At 46.4% G+C, this 12,738-nt stretch overlaps 1 pseudogene across 1 annotated transcript; it reads right to left on the bottom strand.

Moving 5' to 3' along the window:
* Window positions 1–10,289: 10,289 nt before the first annotated feature.
* LOC310660278 (RNA-binding protein 8A-like) lies at window positions 10,290–10,908 on the bottom strand (annotated as a pseudogene). Its single transcript has 2 exons — window positions 10,757–10,908; window positions 10,290–10,640 (listed from the first exon to the last, which is right to left on the bottom strand). The product of its transcript is annotated as an RNA-binding protein 8A-like (transcript).
* Window positions 10,909–12,738: the final 1,830 nt, after the last annotated feature.

Raw genomic sequence — 12,738 nt, forward strand, 5'->3', positions numbered from 1 at the left:
CACTTGGGGAACATTGCAGAAGGGACTGTAACAGGAGAGCGGGACTAGACATCAGGTGACTAACAAATGGGTCGTTTTGCCTACTTGTCAAAGTCAGCCTGAGGAGGTGGGGCAGAGAGAGACTTGGCCCGCCAGGCCAAAAAGCTTCCCTCATCACTTTTATACTTGAATCAATAAATCACTTATTAAATAAGTTGTTTGTTTAAAATATAGGGGCCCCTACCCACCAATTGGGGACATGGGTAGCACTGTGGTCTAAACCACAGAGCCTAGGACTTGCCGATCAGAAGGTCAGCAGTTTGAATCCCCACGATGGGGTGAGCTCCCATTGTTCGGTCCCTGCTCCTGCCAACCTAGCAGTTTGAAAGCACGTCAAAGTGCAAGTAGATAAATAGGTACCACTCCGGTGGGAAGGTAAACGACGTTTCCGTGTGCTGCTCCGGTTTGCCAGAAGCGGCTTAGTCATGCTGGCCACATGACCCAGAAGCTGTACGCCGGCTCCCTTGGCCACTAAAGTGAGATGAGCACCGCAACCCCAGAGTCAGCCACGACTGGACCTAATGGTCAGGGGTCCCTCTACCTTTACCTTTACCCACCAATTAACAATAGAATTAGCTCCCATAAAAAAGAAAACAGAATGACAATAAAACAGAATTACAGTAGCAGCACCAATGGACAAAAGCTAACTTGACAGAGCTACTTGAAGAGGCCAGCACTGAATGCTGCTGCTTTGGCTGACTGTAACTTAATTTTTCTTGTAACCTTTTAAATTGTAAATTTAAACTTTAACAGAATGGAAGTATATAAATGCAGCATATAAATATACATACTAACAAGAGATTAACATTCATTACAATAAAAGCTCCACTGAAATTAAGCTAGAAGGACTCTCTAACTTCTGCAGTGTTACTCAGAAGTAAGTCCCCATTGCACCCCGTTCAATAGTCCTTACACCCAAGTAACCACACAAAGGAGCTCATCTTCCACTTCTGATGTAAGGCCTAGCAAGAATATCTTGCAAAGGTGCTGGGAATGTATTCTATCATCTGTGTCGGAATTGGCGTATTAAAATTGAATAATGTATCAGATTTCTGCCTGAACTGAAAGAAAATAGAAGGTTAACAGGATGGCTTTTGATGGGCTTCCTGCTTTTACCAGCTGTGAAAACCACAGCAATATATTTAACATGATTTGAAATACCTCCTGTGATGCTAACATCCTGGCTTGCTTTTCTGTATTGTGGAATGTTTTGAGCAAGAATACAATGCACTAGTTATATAGCCTTCTTTTGTAGTGTTTTTTTCACTAAGGCAAAGCATTTTTACCATAATTTTGGAATAAGACTTTAGGTACAAACTGGGAATATGCACAGGTCACAAGATTTGCCTTCAATCTCGAGCTATAACATTGGGAAGCAACCTGGTCTTTATTAGATCTGACCTGATTTGACTTATTATTGGGTCCCGATCAGATCTATTAAATCTGGAACACTGTTCCCTCCCCACACCCACCCACAATTTATTATAATGGAAAATCTAAAACACCTATAACTTTTCCCCCTTTTCACAAATGAAATTTGCAGTCCAAGAAGCCCCTCTAGAGTGGATTAAGTTTGCCAAATTGCAGGCAGATCCATGCAAGGGCTTTTGTGCAGGGTAATGTTAAAGTTTATTAATTTTTAAAAAGGGAGGAAATATCTTAACTGTGCATCAATACGTATAAATTAGGATATATTATGAAAATCTGTGTGCTCGTGTCCTCAGGTCCTCTTTTCCAGTGTTGTGTAAGTTGTCAGCCTTTTAGCAACCAGGCAGGTGGCCTTCTCGGTGGTGGCGCCCACCCTGTGGAATGCCCTCCTATCAGATGTCAAATAAATAAACAACTATTTGACTTTTAGAAGACACGTGAAGGCCTGTATAGGGAAGTTTTTAATGTTTGATGTTTTGTCATGTTTTAAATATTCTGTAGGGAAACCCAGCCACATGGGCAGTGTATAAATAATAAATTAGTAGTAGTAGTAGAGAGGACGCTTGGGTTGTGAATGTGATCTGTGCGGGAAGCACGTTCGCAACCCACAGCGCTGCGAGTCGCGATTCGGCACTTCTGCGCATGCCCAAGCGCCAAAACCTGGAAGTAACGCGTTCCAGTACTTCCAGGTTTGGCATGGTGCGCAACCCGAAACTGCACGACCTGAAGCGTCTGTAACCTGAGGTATGACTGTAATACCTGTGCTTATTCTTCTAAGGTAGGGATGCGGGTGGCGCTGTGGGTAAAAGCCTCAGCGCCTAGGGCTTGCCGATCGAAAGGTCAGCAGTTTGAATCCCCGCAGCAGGGTGCTCTCCCGTTGCTCGGTCCCAGCGCCTGCCAACCTAGCAGTTCGAAAGCACCCTCGGGTGCAAGTAGATAAATAGGGACCGCTTACTGGCGGGAAGGTAAACGGCGTTTCCGTGTGCAGCTCTGGCTTGCCAGAGCTGCTTTGTCACGCTGGCCACGTGACCCGGAAGTGTCTGCGGACAGCGCTGGCCCCCGGCCTCTTGAGTGAGATGGGTGCACAACCCTAGAGTCTGTCAAGACTGGCCCGTACGGGCAGGGGTACCTTTACCTTTACCTTTTATTCTTCTAAGGAACATTGGGCTTTATTTTATTATTGCAACCTGTATGAACTGAACCATAGCAACCAACCAGCACCTCTTCTTGATTGCCTGCCAATAGTTACCTTGGCAGAGCTGAACTTATCTTTAAGATGAAGGCTAACCTTTGACCTCTTTTGGCATTTCCAGCTCTCTTGCATATCACGAATGTCTCCCTCATACTGCTAATCTTCATCCCTGTTGTTAAAAGACAGTCGCATAAAACTATTTAAATAAACAAGAACTACAACAGGCTCCCCCAGTCTGGCTACCTCCCAATTTTTGGGACTGCAACTCCCATCATCCCTGGCCACTGGCCATACTGGCTGGGACTGGTGGGAGCTGTAGCCAAAAGAATATGGAGAGCAATAGCATGGAAAGGTTGGAGAGTCCCTTTATTCCCGATTCCTCAAAATCATTTCCCCTTATTCACATTGACTTTTCTAGGTTTGTGGTTTGTGGTTCCATTATTAGCCTGGTTAATAGCAAAACGACTAAACCCAACACTTGGTCTCCATTATGTTTTATTCCTTATTGCTGTTTCCTCTGTTACAAGCTTTTTCTTAGAGCGGGCTACTTTTAATAAACAAGCAATTACTGGAAATGGCTTTCATACCCAACATAATCCTTGGAGGCCTGTAAATCTTCCTCTGCAGTCTTTTCTCCCATCCCTCCTCCCCAGCCCCTAGGTGAGGACCAGGGTAATGGCAACAACAACAACAAAAGGCATCCAGCGCTATCAAGGAAATTATGAATCAATTGATCAATTGGCCGAATCAATTGTTCTCGTTTTGACATTCTGCATTAATCAGTAACTAATTGCCCAATTTTAAATGCTTTTAAAAAATGTATTTAGGAAATCAATAATGCAGTAACTGCTTTTGAAACAGAAGACCGAGCATGGCTTCAGAGGGAGGAAATGGACAGGCAAAGCCGGGGCATGTTCGGCAGCACCGCTGCGCCTCGGAATGCCACTCTCCTTTCACGTGCCTTCCTCCTTCACGTTTGCTTCCTAACAAAACACGTCCATTTGCAGCAAATCAATAGCTTGCCTAGAATTTCAGGAACTGAATTTCAGGCTCGGGAATGTAAAGCCTCCTTCAGTTTCTTTCTTATGGGTTTTATAATACAGCATTCACAGGTGGAGCAGCAAAGAGAGATTTGACCTCTCATACTTTGCTTTCCACACTTTGCTTGGGACGCGGGTGGCGCTGTGGGTAAAAGCCTCAGCGCCTAGGGCTTGCCGATCGAAAGGTCGGCGGTTCGAATCCCCGCGGCGGGATGCGCTCCCGTTGTTCGGTCCCAGCGCCTGCCAACCTAGCAGTTCGAAAGCACTCCCGGGTGCAAGTAGATAAATAGGGACCGCTTACTAGCGGGAAGGTAAACGGCGTTTCCGTGTGCGGCTCTGGCTTAGTCACGCTGGCCACGTGACCCGGAAGTGTCTTCGGACAGCGCTGGCCCTTGGCCTCTTTGAGTGAGATGGGCGCACAACCCTAGAGTCTGTCAAGACTGGCCCATACGGGCAAGGGTACCTTTAACTTTACCTTTTACTTTGCTTTCCAGGAAGAACTCAAAGATCCTTTGAAAGGTACCGTATTTTTATCTCCATAAGACACACTTTTTTCTTCCTAAAAAGTAAGGGGAAATGTCTGTGCGTCTTATGGAGCAAATGCGAGGCCCCTGGAGCCGAATTGCCCAGGGGCAAAAAGCATATCATGCTCTTTTTTTTTTTGAAAGAGGGAAGTGGGTGTTGAAACAAAGCCGCTGATCAGCAAGCGATCAGAGGGAGATAAGGGACGCTAGCAATAAAGGAGGCTGCCTGGGAGGGGGCAGGTAAAGACACTTGCAAGGAGAGGAGACAGGAAGACTAAAGCAACAAGGAGAGAAATTAGAAGAAAAGGAGGAGCAAAAAAAAAACTGCTCCAGCTAAGGAAAAGACACTAAGGCAAACAAGAGGGAAGGGAGTGTTGAAAGGAAGCAGCTGATCGGCAAGTGATCGGGGAGGGAGATAAGGGAGCTAGAGATAAAGGAGGCTGCCTGGGAGGGGGGAGGTAAAAATCCATGCATCCATGCATCCTCAGGATTTTTGCATTGGGTCACCCCAAATTCACCATCAGATGACATAGCATGTCTATGGCTACAGCCTGCACCAAAAAAATCACGCACTCACTGTTGCGTGGTGCAAAAACGTGGTTACAAAGCATGGATCCACATGGATTCTCAGGATTTTTGCATTGGGCTACCCCAAACTCGTCAAATCACGTGTCTGTGGCCACAGCATGAACCACAAAAATCATACATCCACTCTTTCGTTCAGAATATTTTTTTCTTGTTTTCCTCCTCTAAAAACTAGGTGCGTCTTATGGTCAGGTGCGTCTTATGAGGTGAAAAATACGGTATCCCTATAAGCTCCCTGTGTAGAAGTCGTATGGAAAAGGAAAGGAAAAGAGCAGGTTCAAGATTGTATTTCTGCATTGCTTCCAATTATCTCACTTGGCTTGGGCAAGAGAACATACAAGTGGATTCTTTTCTGAAAATGATTTATTATGGGTCTTGCCATCATGGCTTCGGCATCCTTTACCCTTTTACAAATCGACTACGCCCACTTTTTTTCTGGATGAAACCAAAAACACAAGTTTATGTCCTTCATGCGGATCTGCTTTGTTCTTCTGGATTCCGTTTGCTGGAAAACCATTTGAGGGTTTTCCTTCTCAGACATTGGCTCTCATTCTAGAAACGCCGGCTGTAAAATGAAGAAAAGAATTCTTCCGAAGCTGAACTGCATGGGTGATTGTTGGGCTGGGGAGACAAGAAAGGACTGAGATCTATGTAGTAGATTATTCATATGCTTCTTGGGTGGTCATGTGCAAGTCATTTTCTCTTCATGTTTCAATGCTAGAAATAGGGTTGGGGGATAATATCCTGGCCTCCTTTCCTGCTCAAGATGCTGAGAAAGTTAATGGAACAATGATGTAAGTCACTTAATTATGTAAAGAGGCGCCGTGTAAAATTTAAGTGTTCTCCCCACACTTCTCGACTTGAATATGTTCTCTGGAAGTTGGAGAGCGGTTGTCTGGAGGATATTTTACATACATTTTCCACCTTCTTTATTCTACTTCTCTTTGCAATCTCCCCCTACTGCATTCATGAATCCATTCACTTAAATGTCTTGTTAATTTTGCCTAGTTTCTTTTCGCAAAAGCTCAGTTAATTGGGCCTGCTAGGCCTCCCCAATAAACCTGTGAGGCCTTTGGGGCCAAGCCACACCCACCTGCCCTACACCTGACATCAGGCCAAAGGGGGTTTCCAGCTGATCGGCTGATCGGCAGCACCTGCAAAGCCCTTTGCAACAGTGAACAAGAATGATGAGAGCTTGCAAAGCCCTACACATGGAGCTATGCAAATTCCAGTTATCAGCTGATTGTCAGGGCTTGCATAGCTCCATCTTCTCTGCAAGCCCTGATGATCATCTTCATGCCCTCCAAGCCCTGATTATCATCTTCATCGGCAAAAAATAGTCACCTGATATCATTGTGATGTCAGGCAAAGGACAAATGGGTGGCCTCATCCAGCGTTTACATTTGGCCCACAGGGGACGGAGGACATCCTACTGGCTGGATCCAGTTCGCCACGCCGGGTCTAGATGCAGTCATGCTCCATCTCAATATAAATGCAACCGTACAAATTGCAACAAGTTACTGCAGTTTGGGTGTTTACACTTGACAGCATCATACCCTCCAACATTTCTCTGATGAAAATAGGGATGTCCTGTTCCATACATTTATTATTTATACCCCACCCATCTGACTGGATTGCCACAGCCACTCTGGGTGGCTTCCAACGTACATTAAAACATAATACAGGGTTGCCTTCAGATGTCTTCTAAAGGCTGTATAGTTAGTTATCTCCATGGCTTAGGGGGTCACATAACTGCATACTCTCCAACATTTCTCTGATGAAAATACAGACCTCCTACTATAGCCTCCAATATTTCTACAGTGAAAATATGGACGTCCTAAGGAAAAATGGAACATTGCAGGATTAAATCAGAAATCAAGATGGCTTCTGTAAATCTGGGACTATCTCTGGAAAATAGGGACACTTGGAGGGTCTGCAGCAAATATTTAAACAGAACTGATTGCATGTTCACAAGGCTTTCTAATGCCTTCACCATGAATATTCCCAAACAAAAGGAATTAAAGCAGACTGGGGAACTCTTTTAAGTTCATAGGTATTGTAATGAGGCCTGAACTCCCAGCATAAAGGTACCCCTGCCCGTACGGGCCAGTCTTGACAGACTCTAGGGTTGTGCGCTCATCTCACTCTAGAGGCCGGGAGCCAGTGCTGTCCGCAGACACTTCCGGGTCACGTGGCCAGTGTGACAAAGCTGCTCTGGCGAACCGGCACCAGAGCAGCACACGGAAACACCGTTTACCTTCCCACTATAAAGCGGTACCTATTTATCTACTTGCACTTAGGGGTGCTTTCGAACTGCTAGGTGGGCAGGAGCTGGGACCGAACGACGGGAGCTCACCCCACCGCGGGGATTCGAACTGCCGACCATGCGATCGGCAAGTCCTAGGTGCTGAGGTTTTACCCACAGCGCCACCCGCGCCCCTCAAAACTCCCAGCATACCTCCTCCAAAACTTTAGAATGCAAGATGACACTTTTCAAAGTTACAGCAAACGCTTAAAGCAAAACCGAATCTAGTGATCCACCACCGTTTGAGAGGGAAAGCCTGTCACTCTGCTTGGTTGCACAGACTCTGCAGGAACAGGATGACAGAGCTGCTCCCGGAGTACTGTACTGCAGCCATGGGAACAAACCTGTGTACAAACCTCTTTTTGTTTCCTTGTGTAGATGTGCTCCACGGATTCACATTTGATCTGTGTTGGCTCCCTGGAGTATGTATTTCTGTCTGGAAGTAAAGTTTGCCCATGTAGGGCATGACTTCCCTGCAATCTGAAACACATCGCTCTGTGGCTCTATCATCTGAGGAAAACTAGGAAATGTCATTCTGAGACAGGGTTATGGACCTCTGTGAGAGAATTCTGAGGACCCTTGTGAAACCTCCTTCTCCCTGTCTTCCTTGGAGGTTGTGATGAGAAACACGCCGTCACTTTAAATAGGACTACATTTGTGGTACACATATGCCCTCTCATTTATCACAAGAAAACAGGCGTTCCTTCTCAAGTTTTAGAAAGGTACTAGGGAATTCTAGACCACAAGGGGAATTATCCATTTCAGACCCTTCTCAGAGAGAGAGAGAGAGAGAGAGAGAGAGATTGGAAATGTTCTGTGACTTTTAAATTCCTTGATACACTGATGTCAAACCTTTTCTTCAAGGGTGACAGAAATAGGCCTTTAGCTGATGTGAAGATTTAGGCTGATTTTTCCTCACTGCTAGTTTGTTCATTATAACATTCTATTGCAGCTTTAGTGTGAAATGTATATTTGATTTATTAATCATTTCAAAGGTTGGTTATTTTCTTGCCTTTATATTAAGGTTTGCGTGTTCTGCAAGCCACTTTGTGAGCCCTGCGCAAGGCAAAATACAGAATACAAAGGAACAAAAATAGATTTGATCCAAAGTATTGGTGTCACTTGCTACCTCAAATTCACATGGAGTTCTCCGCCTTGGAATTGCTTGTGCCGCTTGTAAAGGGATGGGGAACCAGTGGCCTTTCAGATGCTGTGGAATTACAAGCAGCACCTGATATAACAACAACTACCAGACTTTTAGAAGACATCTGAAGGCAGCCCTGTTTAAGGGAGCTTTTAATGTTTGATGTATCACAGTATTTTAATATTCTTTTGGAAGCCGCCCAGAGTGGCTGGGGAAACCCAGCCAGATGGGCGGGGTATAAATAAATTATTATTATTATTATTATTATTATTATTATTATTATTATTATTATTATTATTATTATTTTATTATATACTACTACTACTACTACTACTAATAATAATAATAATAATATTTGTATCCCGCCCATCTGGCTGGGTTTCCCCAGTCACTCTGGGCGGCTTCCAACAAAGATTAAAAATACATTAAAGTGTCACACATTAAAAACTTCCCTGAAAAAGGCTGCCTACAGATGTTTTCTAAAAGTCTGGTAGTTGTTTTTCTCTTTGACATCTGATGGGAGGGCGTTCCACAGGGCGGGCGCCACTACCGAGAAGGCCCTCTGCCTGGTTCCCTGTAACCTGGCTTCTCGCAGTGAGGGAACCGCCAGAAGGCCCTCAGCGCTGGACCTCAGCGTCTGGGCAGAACGATGGGAGTGTTGCAAGTGGTTTCCCCACACAGGACACCTAGGCCAGGGGGCGCAAAATTGAGAAGACCCATAACTGAGAAGATCCATTTGGAGTGCCATATTTTGCCCATGCATAGGGTGCTATGTAATGAAAGATTACCAAAGTCTGCCCCGGCTACAAGCCCTACAATACCTGATCACTAGCCCTGCTGGCTGGAGTTGAAGGGAGTTTCAAGTCCAAAATCAGGAGAGCCCCCATTCTGGTATGATTCTGGGTGCATGAACTGTGGAGCCATGACAGAGGAAAACAGAAGTGCAGGCCTAGCTTTATGCCACAGTTAGGTTCAAGCGTGCCAACCCCCCACTTCTGCCAATGGGGTGCATGTGATATATATATATATATATATATATATATATATATATATATATGATCATATTTTTCGCTCTATAGCAGTGTTCTCCAACCTTGGGCCTCCAGCTGTTTTTGGACTACAACTCCCATCATCCCTCGCTAGCAAGACCAGTGGTCAAGGATGATGGGAGTTGTAGTCCAAAAACAGCTGGAGGCCCAATGTTGGGGAATACTGCTCTATAGGACGGAATTTTCCCCCTCCAAAAATTAAGGGGAAATGTGTGTGCGTCTATAGGACTAAGCCCAAAGACAGAACAGGGAGACTGAACACTGCGGAAGAGTCTCACTCTTCTAGCTTGGGGTTAGCTGTGCAAAGCCTCTGCAGGGCAGTGGGGTGCCTTCACCCTGCTGCCCTGCAGACGCTAGAAAGGCTGTCCCAGAAGCCAGAACAGCGAAACGGAGCGCTCCGTCTCACTATTCTAGCTTGGGGATGGCCGCGCAAAGCCTCCGCAGGGCAGCGGGGTGCCTTCACCCCGCTGCCCTCCGGAGGTTACAAAGGCTGTCCTAGAAGCCTCAAGCCTTTGGAGTGCAGCGGGAACTCGCGCTGCGCTCCAAAGGCTTTGGGTCAGCAAAAGGAACCCGAAACCTTTGGAGCACAGCACGAGGTCCCGCTGCGCTCCAAAGGCTTCAGGGATCTTTGAGGCTGGCAGTGGGGGATAGCAGTGCTTCCCCCCACCGCCGCCTGCCGCACAAGCTCGGGGGCAGCGGGAAGGCGGTGTGCCGCCTTTGCGCTGCTCCCCGACCTCTTTGAGGCTTTTCCCCAAGAAGGGAGAAGGGACTGACACCGCAAGTCAGTCCCTTCTCCCTCCTGGTCGAAAAGCCCGCAGGAGCCGTGCGCTCCTTAAGGGGTGCGTGGCTTCTGCTGGCTTTTCTACGAGGTGGGGGAATTCCCCCACCTCATAGAAAAGCCCGCAGGAGCCGCACACCCTTTAAAGAGCACTCCACTCTTGGGGGCTTTTCCCCGAGGGGGGACGAGAGACTGACTGGCCGCGTCAATCCCTTCTGTCAGGACTCCTGCTCCTCCTTCTACGTCCACCCCGTCACTTCCCTTTCGGAGGTCCCCTGAGAAAACACCAATCCACACTGATTGGCTGCCCCATAAGGTCTTGTCCATTCAGTCCCTCCATGGCTTCCTGGGCTTCTTTGTACGTTTCTTTGTAACCCTTCAGGTAACCTGTCCGCCAGTCAAGATTCAGGTGGAGTTTCTTGATTTCCCTGAACTCTGCAAACTTGTCATGAATGTCCTCTTCGGTGGCCTCCTCATGGACACCCGTGACGAAGAGAATCCAGCCTTCCACCAATCTCTGGGGACCCGGCTCATCCCCATCTTGCTCCACGTTGTCATAATAATAATAATAATAATAATAATATCTTTATTGTCATTGCCCCCATCGGGGACAACGAAATTACTTAGTTGGGGAGCAACCAGCCGCAGCATCTACACGCGCCGCCATCTTACATCATCCTCACGGACTTGCGCTCTGGAACCCTTCTCTAACCCAAACCTTTCCTCTTCTTCGCTTGCTCCTTCAGTTTGTGGATGCTTTCATCGCCATCCTCACCGCCCGCCTCATGGAGGTCCAGTATGTCCGCCATCTTGGCCACTCCATGGGGTACATGTTATGACCACTTAATATGATACTATGAGACATCACTAATAAATGAGGATTATATCGACGAAAACTGAGGGAACAGCTAAATTCAGCAGAGTTATTTGCAGCTGAGATTGATCACTTTGTGCATTCAGCATCGTGCATATCATTTCTGGCATGTTCTGTAGAACAGCCAGATCTCCAAAAATCTGATTTGTAAGAAAGGGGATAATTGAGAACAAACAGCTGCACTGAGCATTTGTGAGGTTATTTGTTCCCGGAGTGGGGTAGAGATTAACAATTTTAATTAACACCAAATCAATCTATAAAGATGTCTTAAGAAGAGGGTTGTTGGAACAGGGTCGTTTTCATAGTTGAGCGAGTTGGCAAAGAGTCTGTAACAGCCCAGAAGTTACTCTGCCAAAACAATCACAAAGAGACTGTGACACAAAGGAATCAGATGCACTTATAACAGAAAAATACATGTGTCAGTAGGCTTTTCCCTGGAAATTGTGGGTTATAATCTCATATGTGATAGCCAGCCAGAGGGATAATGAAGGGACCCTATTTTTAGCCGGGGCTGTGCTCTCTGGCCTAGTTAGGATAATGATGGATCTAGCCCTAATAGCTCACTAGGGCAGCCTCCATCTGAATGGTGAAACACGGCAACATTTTTGAGAACTTTTCTCTCTGCTTTCTCTTGAGAGCATTAGAGAAACTTCTTCACAGGTTTTTATGAAACAGGGAACTACATTGTCTGGGAACAGGATGCAAAACTGTAGCAGCAATTTGACGAATTAATGAATGAATTAAAAAGGCAAGCAATTGTGACAGGGCAGCGTATTTCACAACCCCAATCTGCATGCCTTTCAAGCCTCTCGCATTCCCTATGTAATGGCCAGATATGGGAACCATTAAGTGGGGGAATTACAGGGTGTTCAGAGCCCCCCCCCCCCCCCCGCAGCCAGCCTCCCGGGCACAGAGTACTCTCACTTTCCGCTTCAGTGTAGCTTTCCAACTGCCCGGTGGCTTTATACAGAATCAATAGGACAGGAAGGAAATCTAGATTCTTGGCACCATTAAAGGGGACACGTATTGCTAGGCTACAGAGTGACTGTCAAACTGTGCAGATATTTAACTCTTAATGCATGTCTGCTTTCTTAAAATAGCTCCGGAGGATGCTGCTATCTTGCTTCCGTAGCTTTGGAATTAACTCCCCACATCTTCACCCTTTTCCTTTCTTTACCGCTTTCTCTGCAAAGAGCAGGGCTGCTTCCAGATGTGGGTGTTTTAGCAGCACCAAACAATGCTGTTCTGCTTTAATCTAGAAGAAGAATCCCAGCCTCTGCTTTTAGAATCTGTTCTAAAGCCAGTGTGGTGTAGTGGTTAAGCGCGGTAGTCACGTAATCTGGGGAACCGGGTTCGCGTCTCCGCTCCTCCACATGCAGCTGCTGGGTGACCTTGGGCCAGTCACACTTCTTTGAAGTCTCTCAGCCCCACTCACCTCACAGAGTGTTTGTTGTGGGGGAGGAAGGGAAAGGAGAATGTTAGCCGCTTTGAGACTCCTGAAGGGGTGTGAAAGGCAGGATATCAAGTCCAATCTCTTCTTCTTCTTCTTCTTCTGTAGCCAGGTGGGCTGTTCTTCATTCCCAAGCCTCAAATGTTGAAATACAGTGGAACCTCGGGTTACATATGCTTCAGGTTACATATGCTTCAGGTTACAGACTCTGCTAACCCAGAAATAATACCTCGGGTTAAGAACTTTGCTTCAGGATGAGAACAGAAATCGTGCTCCGGCTGCGCGGCGGCAGTGGGAGGCCCCATTAGCTAAAGTGGTGCTTCAGGTTAA

Source organism: Podarcis tiliguerta (genome assembly GCF_965153285.1).
Source record: "Podarcis tiliguerta genome assembly, chromosome: 11".
Classification (NCBI taxonomy): domain Eukaryota; kingdom Metazoa; phylum Chordata; class Lepidosauria; order Squamata; family Lacertidae; genus Podarcis; species Podarcis tiliguerta.